The sequence below is a fragment of the Gorilla gorilla genome, chromosome 11 (assembly GCF_029281585.2).
Source record: "Gorilla gorilla gorilla isolate KB3781 chromosome 11, NHGRI_mGorGor1-v2.1_pri, whole genome shotgun sequence".
Lineage (NCBI taxonomy): Eukaryota > Metazoa > Chordata > Mammalia > Primates > Hominidae > Gorilla > Gorilla gorilla.
Window position 1 is genome coordinate 16,021,306 of NC_073235.2, and position 19,075 is coordinate 16,040,380.

The 19,075-nt window shown below is 41.8% G+C and overlaps 1 protein-coding gene across 1 annotated transcript in view; it reads left to right on the forward strand.

Moving 5' to 3' along the window:
• Positions 1-19,075, forward strand: part of DPP10 (dipeptidyl peptidase like 10) — a 1,401,573-nt gene that overhangs the window by 104,267 nt on the left and 1,278,231 nt on the right. The gene's annotated exons all lie outside the window — the stretch shown is intronic.

Here is a 19,075-nt window from a genome sequence, read left to right on the forward strand (position 1 = left end):
AACAGTCAAGCCATACTACTCAATTTTAAAGTGGCTGGTGACATCCATATCTCCTAAGGCAAAGTGTTCTAGTTAATGATTTGCCACTTCTGCTAGGTGTGCACACTTAATTGAGGCTCTGTATGAGTCTGATGCTGAGATTAGAAGTCCAAAAGTCACCAGAAATTATTACCTGGCATAACCTCGTTTTCTTAATTACAAAGAAAAACTAAATATCTTCTTTCCTTGGCTAACAAAATAGACAATGTATGTGGGCTATAGGCCTGGGAAATTTAAGATGTGATCTGTCTGTTGGATTTTATCCTTATTCTGGTCCCCAGACTTCTCACTAAGGAGAGAGAAGTCCATTAATTAGCTCTGGAAGGCAACATGATTCTGTGGTGAAAGCATGGATTTTAGAGTCAGATACATTTTAAATCCCAGCTTCATTGCACACAGCTATGTATCAGCCCCGCATCATGTGTGTGTGGTAGCACAAGGCCCCATCAAAACAGGCAGTGCTCCTGTGGTTTAATGCCCTGCAGTTGCTGCTTTGAGATTCTTCATAATTTTACTTTCGAATTTGTGGTTCATAAGTGAAGCCCAATGGGACGCTGGAGCAAGCCCTGGGTCGCTGGCCTTCTCACCTCCTGCTACTTCCACCCCTCCAGGGAACCACTTTGCTGCTCCCCCGCTCCTGCCCAGTCACGGCTGCTGCTGCTGCCCCTGCAGGGTCTGGATGCAGGCATGGGAGGCATCGGGGTTGGCACCTGCTCCCAGGGAGTGTGACATTAAATAGCAAACAAAAGCACACCATGCAGGTCAAGAGGGAGACCACAGAAGAAAAGAAATAGCTTTTTTTTTTCTTTTTTGCATAAAGCAGCTGCATTTTGATTTTGTCCTGGGCATCACAAATTTTGTAGCTGACCCTAGTTGTACAACTCTAGGAATGTTCCTTAGCCATTTGATTTTCTGTGTATCCATCAGAGTAATGGTTCAAGCAGAAAAGCACTCTAAGATATGCCTGTGTGTATGTGTTTATAAATATATAAATGTTTGTATGGATTGTACTTATGCATATATGTGAGTCCAGTGCATACATAGGTAACATAAGACTTCAGAGATTGTTTAACTGCTTACAACAATGATAGTATACCTTTACCAGCACAGGGCAGAATGGCTGTAAGAACTTCAAGGTTGCTGAACGTGTCACTGTGGAAGAGTGTAGAAATGGACCACTGGGCAGATATTCCCTCTTTAGGGGAGCACAGCTAGTGCCACACTTTGACCCAGCAGGGGTGGGCTGGTGATTGCATTCACTGACTTTTCTCCTCTGATTCTCTCATCTCATGCTGGTGCCTTCTTCTGATAGAAAAAGGACCAGCAGACCCACTGCAGGGACCACAGTTGATGTGGTCCCTGGAGGCCAGCCTTCCAGGGATGGAGTGGGGTGAGGAGGTTGGCTAGTAGATCTGTAGGGCAAATAAAGAATGCCCAGCTCACCTTTAGCAGGGTTGCTTTGAAGATTACATGAGATGAAATAAATAAAACCCTTTATAACTGGAAAGACAGAGGCATCTATTATTACTGTTAAGATGATTCATCTCTATGGAGAAACTGGAGCAAGTTTGAGTTCAGGTAGTGGGATTGGAAGAGTAAAGAAAGTTCTGCGGCATTCCTGATTCCGTCATAGCACCATGCTCAGAAATGGTGATGTCATGTTAAGGTACAAAATAAAATTCCAGTGACACAGCCTCAAAATTAGTAACACAGAGATGGGGGTGTTGCGACATCTGGGTTCTAATTCTGGCTCTGACACCTTTCTGCAGAACAATCACACAAGTCACTTGCCTCCTCTCCTCCTCTTCTTACTCATCTTTGAGAAGGGCGGGCTAGTTACAGGCTACTTGTGAGGATTGGAGAGATATCTAGAAACTGCTCTGATACAAGCCACAGCTTTTGTACACGAGTCTTTTCCTGGGCTAAGCGTGGAAATCTAGGTTGGTGGGTCTCTGAAGCAGTTGGTTGTCCCTAAACAGCGACTTCATTTCTGGAGCTACTTTTTAAGTGTTGGTGAAAACACAAATAATTGGAGACTGTGAAGTCTTTTAGCGCTGGGACCTGTGGGGCAGTAACCTCCAACAGGTAGAATGAAATGACATCCTTTCTCTCCACGCCTGAGTGTTCCTATGGCACCAGTTGCTTGTAATGGGTGAAGAAAAAATTAAACTCGTTTCTCCTGAGACACACATATGAAAGCTGACTCTAAGAAAGAAAAATTGAAATGTGGACCATCTTATTTAGTTCCAATTAAAGAGAGATGTGTTTAAAGCACTCTGATGTGTGGCCTTAAAAAAGGATGGGGCTGCCTCTTAAGGCAGAATCACACGAGCACACAGAAATAAAAATCAAAGCAGTTATCATATTTAATTTTCTTACTGACTAGATTCATTTTGCATTAGCAGGGGATGGCGAAGGAGAGGGATTGGTAATGCATTATGTTCTTATTTGGGTCATTTCCTTGTGCTTTGGGGAACTTACTCTTGTCAGCGTGCACATGCATGCCGGGGGTGGGCGTGAGCTGGCCCCATGGACTCACTAGCTTCTTTCTCGGTGTCGTATGGCCCAGGAGGGAATCTGCAGCATCTGGTGATTCTCCACATAGAGAGTCATTCACCACTCTCAACCCCGTCTCCAGGTACTTCCTGTGTTCATTTGAGAAGAGGCAGCTGACTTAAAGCCTCATTTCTAAGCAGACTATTAGAAAACATGTCCGCATAACCTGGAGCGGCAGCTCACACCTATAGTCCCAGCATTTTGGGAGGCCAAGGTGGGCAGATCACGTGGTCAGGAGTTCAAGACCAGCCTGGCCAACATTGGGAAACCCTGTCTCTACTAAAAATACAAAAATTATCTGGGCATAGTGGTGCACACCTGTAGTCCCAGCTACTCAGGAGGCAGGGGCAGGAGAATCACTTGAACCCAGGAGGCGGAGGTTGCAGTGAGCTGAGATTGTGCCACTGCACTCCAGCCTGGGTGACAGAGTGAGACTGTGTGTCAACAACAAAAAAAAAAAGAGAGAGAAATAAATAAAAAAGAAAACATGTGGGTACAAACAGGAAGAGAGAGGGCGAGGGGGGCATCCTGGTTGGAGACAGCTGGACTCACACATGCACTTTGTAGCCACTCACCATAAAGGCAGCCCCAAAGGCTCTGAGAGCTGGAGAGGGAGTAAGAGATCCTATCCTGGAAAGCTCCCATTTCATACACAGGCAGACAGCGTGTGAGGTGAACGGGGTGATGTGGGGCTGGAAGGGAAGGGCAAGGGTCAAAGGAAAGCATTTTACCTCCTTTAGAAACCATCATACCCCCAAACCTAAAACTTAGGGACCACCGCTGCCTTCATCCATTTGTCACCTAATTCTCTAATATTCCAGTCTTAGTATCTTTTGAGCCCATTTTATTCTTGCCCTGTCTATTGCCACTGCCTTAGCTTCTGGCCTCCCTCATTTTTCATTTAAATGACTGCAAGTCTTCACCCTCAGCTTTCTAAAATGCGGGTCCGGAGACTTTACTGTTCTTGCTATATTTCCTCAACATTCCCACACCATTCTCAAGACAAATCCCAAGGGTGTGAGCATAGGACAAAGGGCCCTCTCCGTGATTTAACTGGCTTTTAAGACTCCAGTTGCACCACATTACATATTTGCCAGGCACGGTTCTAAGTTCTTTACAAATGTTAGATCATTTACTCCTCAAATAACCTTGGGTGATGTGTATTTTTATTGTCTCTACAGAGGAGAAAACTGAGACACAGAGAGGTTAAGTGATTTTCCAAAGGTCACACAGCCAGTAAGGAGCAGGGCTAGGACTTTGACCAGACATCTGCTGTCAGAGTCGGTGCTTTTAGCCCTGGCACCTGCTGGTGTGGAGTGCTCTGTATGAGTCAGACCCTTCCTCACCTCTGGCACTGTACACAGGCTGTTTCCTCACTTTGAAGCAACCTTTGCTCCTTTCTTTGCCTGAGCATATTCTGTTTGTTTTTCCAGATTCACCTCAAGTACCACACAGTGTCTTTCATAAAACAAGACCCTGTCTTACTTGGTTTCTGTGACACATTATACTGGATTGAAATTCCTGATTAATATGTCTGTGTTTCCCCAGACAACCTGTGTGTTTCTCAAGGTTAGGGACAGTTTCTACCTTTATCTCACTTGCAACTGAATCGTGGGGGCACGGAGTGAAGGATGGTGCAAATGGTCTTTCAATTCTTGTCTCTGACTGTTCAGATCAGACGAGTTACTTATCTCTGAGATGCTTTTTATAATAGAGGTAAACAGAGTTCTTCCTGCAGCACGGCTATTGTAAAAAGCAAGTTAAATGATGACTATAAACCCATAGCCCTGGTCTGGCACATAATAGATGCACCACAAAGCCCACTCTGTTGAGTCAGTCTGGTGTCCGTGCAATCCATCCTCCACTACACTCATTTTTTCCTAAGCTCATGTCTCCATCTGGACTCATGCTTGCTGTCAAGCATGATCTCCCCACTTCTACCATCACAATTATAAAAATTCAAAGTCCACCTGTCCACTAAGCCTTCCTTAACTGTGTAGCTCGCTTTGGTCTCTCCCTGTTTCCTAAAACATATTCTCAGTGTCAACATTCTCTGGAATGGTCCCCATCATGCCCGCTGCCCCCCTGCCTGAAAATTTTGACTGTGGATTTATGTCTCTTATATTCTCAATGAGGTTGTATCCTCTCAAGTGATCAAGGCTATAATTTTTAGTTCTTTACCATATTTACAACTCTAGGAGAATGACACGTGTTCTCCAAATAGTAAATACTTGCAGAGCTAAAGTGAATTGAAGTGAATTCCTTTCCCAGGTACTTTGCTGCCTCCTAGTGTTGTGGTGAGGCTCCAGGCTGAGAGAAGTTTCCTCTGAGCTCCAGCTCAGCCAGCACCCTTCTGAGTGGTGAACACTGTTGCAGACCATAGACCTGAGACAGCTGGCTGCGGCTTGACACAGTTTAGAAGATGCTACTACATCAGAGGCCTCTCTTGTCCATTGGGTCCCTTGTAGTGGACCCCTTTGCTTTACTCCTGAACTGAGTCTCAGTAGGGCATCTGTGCAGGGCTTTTAAAGACTTCTTTCCTCTCTCAAATACCTCCCTTCTTCCCGGTTTCTGACCTGGTTACTGTTTGGAGTTTTTAATTCCCTCTGATCTTAAGGTTATATTGCAGTTCATGTTAACATTCAAATGCTATTGAGAAAAAACATAACTTTTCCAGTTATCTAGATTGTAAATGAATTTATGATCCTGACGAGAGAAAGGTACGAAAGTTACCCACTCTACGAAAGAGTAAAATGGGGCCACGTTAATGCGACAGAAAGCGCAAGAAGCAGAAAGCGCAAGAAACAGAAAGCGCAAGAAGCAGAAAGCGCAAGAAGCAGAAAGCCTTGTGTATGTCATAGATTAACCAGAAGTTGTTTCGGCTAGGTACCGGCAGAGATAACATGGTACAGTGGAAGGAACATGGATTTTGGGGTAAACACTGAATTCAAATCCCAGCTTTTTCAGCTGTTAGCTCTGTGATGTGTTAAGTCTCTCAGATCCTCAGTTTTGTTGCCAGTGCAGTAGGGCAGCGATGCATAGCTCAGAGTGTATCATGAGGATTGGATGAGACAATATATGCAAAGGCAATTAATAAGATGCTAAGGGGTTTGTGTTTTTGAAATGCAAAGAGTGTAGTTTTGCATTGATTCCCATTACAAGTTTGCTCCTGTATTTTCCGGCTGTCTAGTCCATTCACAAATCTTCATCTCTTAGGGAAAAGACATGGTGTCTTTAATGTTCTCTGAATTAGCACAGTGCCTGGCACTTAGGGTTGTAGTAACAATAATGGAGTAAATGTAATGCCTACAGCTAAAGACGCTGAAACTTTGTCACTTTCCATTATACACTCTTTTTTCTTTCTCTTTTTCTTTTTTTTTTTAGACCAAGTCTTACTCTTATTGCCCAGGTTGCAGTGCAGTGGCCCCAACTTGGATCACTGCAACCTCCGTCTCCCAGGTTCAAGCAATTCTCATGCCTCAGCCTCCCGAGTAGCTGGGATTACAAGTGTCCACCAACACACCTGGCTAATTTTTTTTATTTTTAGTAGAGATGGGGTTTCACCATGTTGGCCAGGATGGTCTCGAACTCCTGACCTCAGGTGATGCACCCACCTTCGCCTCCCAAAATGCTGGAATTACAGGCATGAGCCACTGCACCTTGCCCATTATTCATTCTTTCTATTCTCAGTTTTTATCTTTAATATTTTAGAGTCAGAGACTAATGACTCCCACATCAGCACCCCAATTAAATAGACTTTTTCCTGTTTATCACCTTTCCTTTAATTTCCTCATTCAAAGCGTTATTCAATTGTCCTCTCCTCTTGCTGCTTAAGCCTCTCGCCAGCTCTCAGTCAATGCTCCCAGATGCAGCTTTCATTGCATGTGATGTTGTTTAATTTCACTTGTCTTATCTATAATCACATCAAGCCATTTATTTGTTAATAGGCTGTTTGGTGGCTTCACAGTTGGAATTACTGTACATCACATTTCATTTCCACAAGGACATCCTTTATGCTGGTCTGCCTTATGTGGCATTCGTCTCTTCCTCTTGCCAGGCTGGGCCAGCTTCTCCCGCTGTACCTTCCAAATCAGCTGTTCATTTTCCCCCTGCTGCTGTCACTGATAATTTCCAGGTTAAATCTTATAAGTGGAAATTGGATCCACAGCTGGAGTTGAAACGCAGCTCCTTGGAGTTATTACCACAGTCTGTTCCTGGGTAGGTGGGAAAGTTGAAGATGATAGATTTCCAGTGCCTGGGAATAACAATGCTGTCCCTCTAACCACAACTAAGGTGAGATTACTTTCCCCTGGGGAGAGCGATATTTTTACCTTTTCACTCTGAGTTTATATCAGGGGGATTCAAGAGAGGCGAGTGGTTTTTCAGTAGTTTTCTGTTATTTTATGAGAGATGAGTTAAAGTGATAATGTAGGCTGGACAGCAAATAAGTTATAAGTGATTGACCAGCCTTTTAGGCTGTCAGCTATCTCAAATAGAGGCTTTATTTTTTTTTCCACAGTAGAAACATTTGATTTATTTGATTCAAACAGTAGAAGTATGAGAGGATCAAATAAATAGGTTTGTTCAAGAAAAAAATATATTTTAGAATTTCATGCTTTCAAAGCCAATGCCATAACCTTTGAATTATTCAGCAATAATTAATTCAACAACTATTTACTGAGCAGCTTCCACTGTTTCAGGATTGGAAATATCAGCGCAATAGAACACACAAGATTCCATCTTTTTGAAGCTGGCCTTCTAGTGGACAAGACTGATAATAACAAGACAAAAGATACATAAGATGATTTCCAATGTACTAGGAAGAAAAGAAAACAGGAAAATGTGAGACCATCTTGGGTGAGATCATCAGGAACAACTTTTCATAGGAGAGTTGATGTTAGTGAATCCATAATTGCTAAAGGAGATTTGAGTAATTAAAAGGGGTCCGGGTTGATCTATATCTCTATTTCTTTTCTCTCCATCCCATGCTTTCCTCTCTGACCCACCCCAACCCCTAGTAACCATCCTGAGGTCAGAAATCTCAAGATACCTTAAGGGGCTTTCTCCTTAAGATGTCAACAACATCCACTGAGGACTGAATAGAAGATGCCAGCACTTGGCTCAGGTGCAGGGGATGGCAAGAGCTGAGCTCTGGGCTGTGAGGGGTTCTGGTTCTGGTCTGGCCTCATCACTGGGGCTGTGTCACCTTGGGCAGGTCTTGCCCCCTTTCTGGGCCTTAGCCTTCATTTTCATTTGTAAAGTCAGTGTGATCAGATTATGTATGAAATTTCAGAATCGTATAGAAGATAACCTACCTGTTACCTTAAACAGTCCGCATGGGAGGAGAAGGTAGCAATAGTTGACATGAGGTTGTGAGGGATCAAAATGAGGCTCTCAGTGCTACCCTACACCCCTCAACTTTGTCACACTGAATCTGACCTGGAAGGTACATGTAGGGACAGTTTCTTATAGAGAACACACTATCTAATAAGTGGAGACATGGCATGTCCTCAAAACATCTCCCTTATTGCCCATTCCGGGCTTTAACATCTGCCCCTTCCAATTACTTTGACTCTTCAAAGGTTTTCAGTGCACCTTAAATGGTTTGTACATCTTCTGCCCCCTTGGATACAACAGCATGCACGGACATTTGCTTTTCTGACTAATCCCTTTGCTACCACCCTCAACTCAAAGCATTACAGGTAGGAAAATGGACTCAAAGATATACAGGTTAATAAAGAGAAGAGGGGAAGAGCCAGGAGCACAAGCAGTGTCCACGGGCTGCTGGTCCCAGCCGGTGAGTGAGCAAACATGATGGACCTGGGCATCGAGGTTGGGAGAATGCTGAAAAAGAAATGCCAAGGTCAATTTAAGCCATGTTATCCTATTTCCTGGGATTGGTCCTGGGTACTGAACAGAGGCTCTCAGCCAACCCCTACCTCACCCAGAGCACAGTACAGAGTGTAGACACTGTCTTGTACACACTCAGAATACAATAGTGATGTGTTTCTGTGTGCAGCCCTGGACTGTGTGAAGTGGCTTCTCCTGGACATGTCAACTCTCCTTGCTTGTGGCAGGACATCAAAATTGGTCAGACTCAAAGTGTCTAATGAGCTGCTCCCATATGCCAAGCACTATTTTCAGCAACAGGGACTCAGCAGTGAACAAGACTGGCAAGATCTCCACCTTCAAGGGTCTTATATTGTAGTGGGGAAGACAGGAAAAAATAGGCACATAAAGAAAAGCAAATCAATACATTTCAGTTGCTGATGAAGAATGTAATGTGGATAAGAAATAACTGTATGGGTATTTGTGTTGCTTTACCCTGCATGATTGGGAAAGTCTCTCTGAGGGATAGATATTTGAGTTCATTCATTCAACAGAGATAATTAAGTACCTTCTATGCTGCAGGCCCTTTTCTAGGCAGAAAGGATTCATTAATGAATAAACCAAACAGCCCCATACACAGGGAGCCTTCTTTCAGCAAGAAGACACAAAGAAAAAATATTTAAAGTGTAATTTTTTACAATAGGTATAATAAACTTCATATTTAATGTTGTATAACTGATATATAGGAACAGTAATCATTCTTATTGCTTTATTGAACAATGCACATCATATATATAAGTGTAGTTGTAACCCAAATACTAAGAGGGTGGAGCCACTTAAAGATTTGGATAAAGCACGTCCCAAGAAGAACATAGTATCCTCAAGGCACAAGTAACATCCTATGTGATGGAGCACTTGGGCCAGGGAGGCATGGATGGGAAGATAAGAGGTTGAAGCGAGAGACAGGAGCCAGATCATCAAGTCTGGATTTCATCCAAGTTTCAAGGGAAAAGCCTGGGAAAGTTTTAAGGAGATGGCAGAAGGAATTGGAGAGATCTGATTTAAGGTTTAGAAGATTCTCTCTGGCAGTTGGTGGAGCATCAACTTAGGGACAAGAAGGGCAGCAGGGAGATGGGTGAGGGAGCTGCTACAGAGGTCTAGAAGAGAGAGTGTGGTGACTTGAACTAGGGCTGTAGCAGGAGAAATAGTGATACATAGATGATACATATATATATATATGTATATAGGCAAATAATAGATGATAGATGAGTAGATAGATAATAGATAGATAGAAATAGGTAGATAGATAGATGTAGACCTGACAGCATAACTACTGAATTGGTTCTAGGATGGGAAGGAAAAGGAGAAATTAAGGTTTTTCCCTAGATTTGGCCTGAAGAGTTGGGTGAATGTTGGGGCCATTTATAGAGAGAAGGAAGACTTTGTGGGTAGTGAAGAGGGAATTTGGAGGACACAAATAAATAAATAGCTCAGTGTGAGCCTTTTACAGTTTGACTTTATACAGTATGCAAATGAGGATGTGAAGTAAATAGATATGAGACTACAGTTTTGAGGAGTGGGGCTGGTATTTGGAAGGCATCAGTGGTGAAATGGCATTTAAGCTAGGGGGAGGATGAGAGCAACTAAAGAAAGTGTATACATAGAGAAGAGGTTTGAAGACTGAGTTCTGGGACATTTTCAGATTTGGAGGTCTCATAGATGATGGTGTCCCAGCAAAGGAGGGCAAGAAAGAGTGGATTTTGACAGAGGAGGAAAACTGAGCGTAGCATAGTAAAATTCTAGATTCATGGGAAATGTTGCTGAAAAGGTAAGATGACAGAGAATTAAACATTTTCCTTGAGAAGGGATACAGTTACTGATTACCTTTAAAGAGTGTGGTGGAGGACCATAACCAACTGGAGTGGGGTGAGGAGGAGAAATAGAAATTAGGGAGTGTCAACAGATGGCAAAGACAGCTTTTTTTAAAAAAAAAAAATTTTGCTTAGAAGTAGAGAAAAGAGCTATTTGTTGGATCTCTAGTTGGAGTCAAGAGTTAAAATAAATTATAGAACAATATGTAACCATAAAGAGGTGAGAAAAGTGTGGATGAATGCTGTGGCTTCCTTTTTCTCTCTAGTAGTAGTCCCTAGTTGGTCTGCAATGAACTTTTGCAAGAACGAGAGTGGGGAAGACTCTTCATGAGGCTGATAGGCTGTAGCTCTTATGGTTTGTCTTTAACCCACAGGTAGTGAGCAAGCCATTTGCTCTCAGGGAAAATGTGGCTTTCCTGACAGCCCCAGATGCTCCATCTGTCTCTGCAGCCTATAGGTGGGGCATATTGGAAACAAAGCATTTAATAAAATGTAATAGTTGTGACTCGGGACATAGAAGAGGCAGATTGAAAGAGAAATGGAGACCAACACGCCATCTTTCCACATAAATGGCTTCAGAAAGCTGCAGACTCAGAGTGGATTTGTTCATGCAATCCTCACCTCTCCTACTAGTTAACAAGTCGGCAAGCCAGCAGTGAGGGTTTGGTTTGTACCATCAGTTATTAACCATTAGTATTTGTGTCATGTGCTTTTGCCTGGGAAGGCGTCCAGAGATTGGAGAGTAGTGTTCAGTCTTCAGTGGGTAGAAATTGATCAACTGTAGAAAGAAATAAGTTATCATGGATATGTACATCAGCTGTGTCTTGTTTCTAATGGCTCCGCTTGCGACTAGCTGAAACAATGAAAGGAAAAAGTGTGGGTAATTTTCAAGTAATTGATGTATTTGGGGCTCATGTAGGCCACAATCATGATAGTCACCTAATTTGATCCTTATCTCAGAGCCAAATCTTCTCACAGAGTTGTTCACATGGGATGCGTTTTGATCTTGATTATGGAGTCTTGAATTCTTTTTCCAAATGTTCATTCTTCACCTTCTGTATGTCCCTCAGCACTAGATTTTATCATCAGGCACAGAACATCTTTCTGAGTAATCTCTTCCATACTCCACGTGGTGAGTTAAAAAGTATGTGAGGATGACTGGAAGTAAAACATTTAGGCAGTACTTGCTGCTCTGGAGACATTCAAAGAACAATAAACACTTCTAATGTAGTATTTACTGACCTCCAGAAGTGATAGCTGATAGTGAAGACAGAGTGCCCGGGCGCTCCAGGCTATTGCTCCATGTTGAGATTGGCTGAGAGGTCTTCGGAAGTCCTCAGATTGAATGGTAGGTTCACTTTAAATGAACCAAAAATTGTCATCAAAATTCATGACTCTCTCCTACCCCAGCTTTCCTCCAACTAATTGGGCTCTCTTTCTGGTCTTGAATGCATCGAGTTTTTATTTGTCTCAGTGCCTTTGCACTTTCTGCTCTCTCTACTACAAAGCTCTTCCCAGGCCCTACACATAGTTGGTTAGCACATTCTCGTCTTTCTGGCATCAACTTAAATATCATCCCCATAAGGAGATAGTCTTTGAACAATCAATTTAAAGTAATCCATCCATGCCTTTTATTTTCTTTATGACACTTATCTCAACTTTGTTCATTTTGTGTCTCTTCCATCAGACAAAAAGCTCCTCTAAAGCAGAAATTTTCGTCCTTCCTGCTCTATGCTGAGTGCCCAGCGCAATGGCAGACACAGCTGACACTCAGTAAATATTTGTTAAACAAAATGGCAAATGTGAGTGCTGTAGAGTATTATATGTTTAAATACTAATTTCAAAGATTTTTAAGACTTTCGTTGACTTCTTCAACACATTCTCCTCCCATGCTATAAGCATCTGGGGGCTCTTTTCCACCTCTTCCCTCTCCCGTCACAATGTCTGACACATAACAGACACTAAACAAACATTTGTGGTATCCATGAGTGATTCCAAATTAATTTGTATTGGGTATTTCAATATAGTCATAAGTATATCTCCATGTCCAAGTATATCTCCATGCCCAAGTATATCTCCATGTCTGAGTACATCCCCATGTCCAAATACATCTCCATGTCGACATACGTGTCCATGTACAAGTACATTCAAGTACATCCCCATGTCCCACATACACCTGAGGATACCGAAGCTTAGTGTGGTGGGCAGAATAATGCCCCTTCCTCATAGATGTCTATACCCTAGTCCCTGGGACCTGTGCACATTACCTTGTGTGGAAAAGGGATTTTGCAGATGTGACTCAGGTAAGGATCCTGAAATGGGGGGATTATCCTGGATTGTACTGTTAGGTACAATATAATCACAAGAGTCCCCGCATGAGGGAAGCGGGAAGGTCAGAACCTGAGAAGAGGCAGAGGTCAGAGTGATGCAGTTGCTCCCTGGAGGACACAAGTGAAAGAATGTGAACAGCCCCTAGAAGTCAGAAAAGGCAAAGAAATGAATTCCCCCTTAGAGCTTCCAGAAGGAATGAAATCTTACTGACATTTTGATTTTAGCCCACTGAAATCCATTTTGGACTTCTGACCTTCAGAGCTGTAGATAATACATTTGTGGCATTTTAAGCACTAATTTTGTGGTAATTTGTCACATAAGCAACAGGAAACTCATACACTTAGTTCCTCACATTGAACCCTACCCACTCTAGCTCTCTCGCCATCCCTGTTCCCTATTAGCTAGATTCCCCAATTCACACACCTGGAATCTCCAGAGAGGGAGTTCTAGAGTGTGGGACTCTCCCACCAATCTGTGTGGATCATGAGTAGGTAGATCACAGATCCATGGAAGGCCATCAAGACCATCAGTGGTTGGAGTAGGTCATGAACGTGATAGGGCCTTGAGGGTGAGTAGTTACCTCTCTCCCAATTTGGTAAAGAATAAACTTCTTCCAGGAAAATCACAGATATTGTCATAGACTGCAAGAAGAAAAAAAGCAAAAAAAAAAAAATAATAATAAAACGAAGGAAAGAAGAAGGAAAGCACAGAGAGCATTATGACTGTGTTGTGTCTTTCTCTGATACACACTCCTGGAGCTTCTCCAAGCCTGTACTTGCCTTCTATGCCATATGCAAATGCTGTAGAATTATTTCTTTCAGTGCTAACTTTATTTAATTCTATCATCATGGTTTTTACTTTAGGAAATTTTGGTTCCAATGGTTTAAGAATAACATGGAACTGACCTTAGAAATTGTCTAATCCATATTGTGACTGGCATTATGAAAAAGCTATTGTTGGTGAACCATGGACTGCCCTGTGGGAGTTGGGAGGAGAAGGAGGGCAGAGGGGCAGAGTGGAAGAGGAGAAGCATTCACAGATGAATTCAAGGTCTTTGCATAAATGTGAGGTTTCTTACCACTATAATTTTTTTTAAAATAAAATTAGAGAAGCAAGCAAGCAAACAAAACAAAGAGAAGATGGTTCCTGAGGACAGGTGTTTTATCTAAGACATGTTGGATGCCCAGGATCTCCTTATTAGGACTTAGGATATTAGGCCACAGAAACCAAAGATTTGTGAGGGAGAAGTTGGGGACCAGTGTCAGGTAGTCAGGCCTTTGCTGGTAGGAAGATGGGGCTTACATACCCTATAGCCACACAGGCTTGGCACTGGTCCTGGGTGAGGAGAGAGTGGGGCCCAGGTATAGGCCGGCCAGGCTTCCCCAGATGATGCGTCTGTACTTTCCAGTCTCACTCTGCTCCCCTCACCACCTCTCCACACAAGCCTCAGTTCTCAGTTACTAAGCAGCATTGAGAGGCGATTACAGGGTGCAGAACTCTGCCCAGGCTCCTGGAAGAAAAGAATATGTGCCATACTGTGCTAATGCCGGCTCTTCTATCATGCCTCAAATAAATGGGTTCAATAAATAAATGGGTTCTATAAATGGGTCCACAAGCGTATGTTTGATTCACTATACTTCATGTAGTCATTTTCGCTGGCTCCTTGGGGAAAAGTCTCATGCTTCAGGGAAAGGCACGATTCACCAGAAACCCCACCTCAAACTTCCTTTTTGTTTTTTTTTTTTTTAAATGAACTTCTGTGTTCTCACAGCTCCATCCAGCAGGGAATCCTAAGGAAGCTCTGAGGAGAGCCAGAGCACCCCCTTCTCCTGCCTGGGTGTCTCCTGTCCCTCCAAACCAGCTCCGTCTGCTCCTTTAGTTTGGAATATTTCCTTAACAGACGTGTAGGCTCTGCCTCCCTACTCCCTCCTAAGCCCTCATCCGCAATCCACATGTCTGACCTCTCTAAATAGATTACTAGTTCAGTTGGTTGCTGGACGTCTTAGCTCTCTTGCTATCCATATGATATTGGACAAGGAGAAAGACAGGGTTTTTCTTTGTTTTTTGTTTAAGGAGAGAAGTGATATAAATGCCCCTAGTCCTTGTCAAGTTTTATGTTATTTTCCTTTCCTCAAAATAGAGCACACATGCACACACCACATACACATACCACATACATCTGCACACATGTGCACATAAACACCCACACATGTACACACCATATACACATACACACATGACACACCACAAATACATGTGCACACATATACAGAAAGTTTTTGCTGTAGATATGTCATTCCTTTAGCAACTATTTTACACTTTTTGGAGTCTTCTCTCACTATTAGAAAGAGCTTTCCAGTTTACTTTTAGAGAAAAAAATCCACCTCCTCCTTTAGCATCTAGTCATCACTTGGGAGACAGTTTTTTTTTTTTTTCCCAATTAGAAGGAAAAAAATTCCAAGTCTATTTTAGAAAAGAAATAAATATTCTCTTTCTCAAAATGCATTTTCAGCCAAAATATGCCATCTGGGGGATGTTAGAAATTTCAGTCAGTTTATCTTTATAAACTATTGAAGCTGCACCTGTTATAAATGGCCTCTGACACAAAACATTGTAGAAACTTCGAAAACAACATTGAACATGACTTCTTGACTACAGATTTAAACTTGTTTCATCATATGTGCTTCACAGACAGTGAGCTATAAGGTGTTTAATTAGGGCACAGCAGTTATTTAATTTAGCAGTTAAATAACTTCAACTAAGATAACGGGTTAGTTTTGAGGAGAGTGATGAAGTCCACTCCCTGGGTCTTGTTTTATTGGACTATGGGGCTTAGCCCTTAGCACTGGATTGGCTTGGGAATTTATTTACTGATGAATTCAACCAATATTGCAGGTACTTTTTTAAAGGCAGTCAGCTGAAAGTCGGAGGAAATTCTGTTTCAGATTCTAAGGAAATAAATCTGCTCAGCTTCCACTCTATGCTACCTTTTCTATTTTGAGAGAATAAACCTCTAAATCTTTAGACTTTTATGAAGAACACTTACCATCATTTGAATGTCTCTCTTCATTTCCAGTCTATTCTGAAAGTATCTTCCTCCCACCACTAGGGTTTAGTAAATATTTATAACCCAATCATCTCAAGTCCATTGGACTCCATCATTGGTATGTTTCAATTATTCAAAATCAGAATAGCATCTTCTGGGCAGCTAATGAAGCCTTGATAGATATACATTATCGAAACATATTGTTATTTACTTAATAAATCAAGCCTGTTGGGGAAAGTAGATGCAATTCAAGTACCAGAAATGAGGAATAATGATGGCATAGATCATTTCTGAATCACTCTAGCCCATTTTACAGCCTGTAAAATACACTGAATTCCATAAAAGTGACAAATGGTACAACATTGTAATAAATAGCTGTAGTTTGTGCATTGTGAATTGGAGCTTAGATTCATATTGAAACTGTCAAAAAAGAAGAAGATGAATTAAGTATTAAAATCATACTCTGCAAAAGGAATTATATATTTTCCATGTATCTTGATTTATTATATGACATCATGTGCTTAAGTATATGTAACCTTTCCAAATTGAGTTGATTTAATGTGAAGGGAAAAAATGTTAAAAAAGAAAATTTGGTGTATGTTTAGAATTTTCTTTGTTTTCCTGCTATATCTTTATAAAACTTTTAACTGTTCCATGGAAGCTTAATCATATTACATTTTTTAAGTTGAATTCCCAGAAATATGCAATAGCATCTACAGGGCTTATTAAGAACAAATGTGCTAAATCACAATTAATATGACTGTTTTTCATTCAAATTTCAACGTTTGCATATTAAGAATACATAAAACTGGCTGGGTGCAGTGGCTCATGCCTGTAATCCCAGTACTTTGGGAGGCCAAGGCGGGCGGATCATGAGGTCAAGAGATGGAGACCATCCTGGCCAAGATGGTGAAACCCCATCTTTACTAAAAACACAAAAATTAGCTGGACATGGTGGCAGGCACCTGTAGTCCTAGCTACTTGGAAGGCTGAGACAAGAGAATCACTTGAACCTGGGAGGCAGAGGTTGCAGTGCGCTGAGAGGGTGCCACTGCACTCCAGCCTGGTGACAGAGCAAGACTCCATCTCAAAAAAAAAAAAAAATTCCAAAACTTTCAGTGAAATATTAGCTGTATGAAGAGAGTGACTACACTGAAGGGTGAATCTAGACTTCCAAAATGACGGACCGAGGAATGGGCATGCCTTGAATTTTTCCAAATTTCCTGGAATTTAAGTGATACATCTACTGTTCTATTTATCATTGAAAAATAATTGTTAGAGGAATAAGCACATGTAAACAATATTCTATTGACATCTGCTATTTATTCCCTCAAGTTAACAATACGCCCACAAAATGATTAAGATGAACAAACCCAACTCTTACTGCATTGCTTCCTAAGGAGATGAAGTGGTTTTTCTTAGGCATGTGCATTGGCTCCATTTTTTTTAAAGTTGGTTTGCAGCACACTTCAGGAGGCCAGAAGCTAGATAAGCAAGTGTGAGCGTTAGCCTGTAGGAAAGACAAAGGCACAAAGTGAGGAAAAGAAATGCGTCTTGGTCACCCTCACCTTTCCCGGTGTCCAACTGACATTACACCATCTCTCTGTCCTCTGCTCATCTGCCTGTTGCATGTTGCATTCTTGAAGCTTTCCTCTGTCATTTTGCTAATTTCTGGGATGGAGCTCGCAGCTCACCCACTGGGATAGCAGGAGAATGGGTGTGAAGTATCAAGAGCTGGGTTGGCCACAATGTCCTCCTTCACCTTCCAGCGATCGATGCCTTTGTGCTCCATTTTTTCCAAGTGTATCAAATGGATCTAACGTTGTCCTGTGCGGCGTAAAAGAGGTATTCTAATGATATTCTAATGGTATTCAAATGATATTCTAATGGGAGGTGTAATTTTATGAATACTTCTTGCATCTCATCTCCACAATTAAAGCATAAATTTTTTGGTTTGAATTCCATCAACAGAGACTATTCACTAGGCCCCTTCTCTACACAAGGCTAAGTTGCTATATATGTCCTATTTTATATAATTATCTAACCAAGCAGAAACGTAAATATATATCTTCATTTCGCTTATGAAGGAAATAATTTCCAAGCTCACTAAGACCATAGCAGAGGAGAAAGACTCAAGACCATGGTGGTCTGATGGCAAAGCACCTACTCTTCCCCCCATTTCATATTGATTCTCATTAACAACTAAGGTTATTTAGAAACTATATATTCCATGATATAAGGTACCCGGCAGATCACAGGCCTTCATAAAAGTTTTAAGTTAATAAATCAACCACTGAGGGAAAAGGTTTTTTCTCTGAAGTCCTGGGTTTTCCACTGGTACCAAGGTATTAATAGTATCTTATACATAGTAGACATAAAGGAAAGGAAAATAGAGGAGAAAAGGACAAAAAATTGGGGAGAAATGAGGTAGATGAGTGAAGGAAGATGAATGAAAAGAAAGACAAAAGGCAAAGCAGGGAAGGAGAAAGAATATCTCAGGAACGATTTCTGTTCCAACCATTGATAAACTGGTACAAGGATTCTACTGCTCTGAGGCTGTGGTGCACTGTTTGTTTTGTTTTTGAAATTATAATGAAAGAAGAGAGAGATTTAAAGATCTTCACTCACCAGGAAAGTTTTGTCTCCTTTCATCCATTAATAATTTTATTTAATTTCAATCACTTAGAGTAGTGTGGACTAAGGATGCTCTTATTGCCTTCAGGGAACACTGCAGAGGCCTGGAATGAGTTATATAAGCAATATACAAGCAAATGTCAAGTGTAAGCCTCCTCTAAGCTCAGTGGGGCCTCGTGTTGGAGGTTATAGCAAGAATGGCTGTGAGCCTCTGGTTCAAGAAGGGCTAATCCTGGCTGTGTTCCTGTTCTGCCAAGACAGGAACTCTGTCACTATCTCCTTAGCCTTAGTGGACTACAGCATTAGCTCTTGTATTTTCTTTTGCACAACAGCTGCTGGGCTTCTCTTTTAGGCCTCAAAATGCCTGGTATAGTGCATGACATGAAATAAGTCCTCAGCAAATACTTATTGGATTGGATTGATTAAGTGGGAAAGAATGAAGTAATGGCTTTGTCTTACCACGTTGCCCACCTGATCTGTTCTTTCTTTTTGTCCCAAGCACTTAAAGCATTCTTATTGAGTCATGGTGACAAGCTACTCTCTGGATAAGGCTTCTTGAAATGGATTTTAGTCAAGCTTAGCACCAACGGCCATTAGGAAGCCAACAACATAACACATTTCTCCTCTGTACTTAGCAGATTATTTAGTGAACTCAGCCATGCTTCCCTTGGAGGAGTGAAAACAGACATGGAAACTGGGGTGAGGCACACAGTGCAGCATACTTCTGTCCTGGTGTGGACCTCTGCATGAAGAAATGTGATGTGCTAAA